The sequence below is a fragment of the Eurypyga helias genome, unplaced genomic scaffold (assembly GCF_000690775.1).
Source record: "Eurypyga helias isolate BGI_N326 unplaced genomic scaffold, ASM69077v1 scaffold38393, whole genome shotgun sequence".
Lineage (NCBI taxonomy): Eukaryota > Metazoa > Chordata > Aves > Eurypygiformes > Eurypygidae > Eurypyga > Eurypyga helias.
This window is the reverse complement of record NW_010239907.1, coordinates 2,899-3,115: the sequence shown is the minus strand read 5'-3', so window position 1 is coordinate 3,115 and position 217 is coordinate 2,899. Positions and strand designations below refer to the sequence as shown.

Sequence of the window (217 nt, the reverse complement as noted above, 5' to 3'; positions counted from 1 at the left end):
GGGACCCCCAGCCTGCCTTTGCAAGGGTGAGCTGTGGGGCAGAGCGCACCAGCGGCACATGGAGGGGCCGCATGCATGGTTCCCCCTCCCGGCACCCTCTCCCTTTCCCTTTCCCCGGCACTTGTCTCCTTCAGCTGAAAATAACCCGGCGGTGTGACAGCACTGCCACACGTCTCCACAGCCCGGAGCGCCCACTGTCCCCGCTGTCCCCACAGCA

General features: G+C 66.4%; 1 protein-coding gene across 1 annotated transcript in view; it reads right to left on the bottom strand.

Moving 5' to 3' along the window:
• The window catches only part of SLC38A3 (solute carrier family 38, member 3), a gene marked incomplete at its 3' end in the record, with an annotated part of 4,546 nt that overhangs the window by 1,785 nt on the left and 2,544 nt on the right, over positions 1-217 (bottom strand). The gene's annotated exons all lie outside the window — the stretch shown is intronic.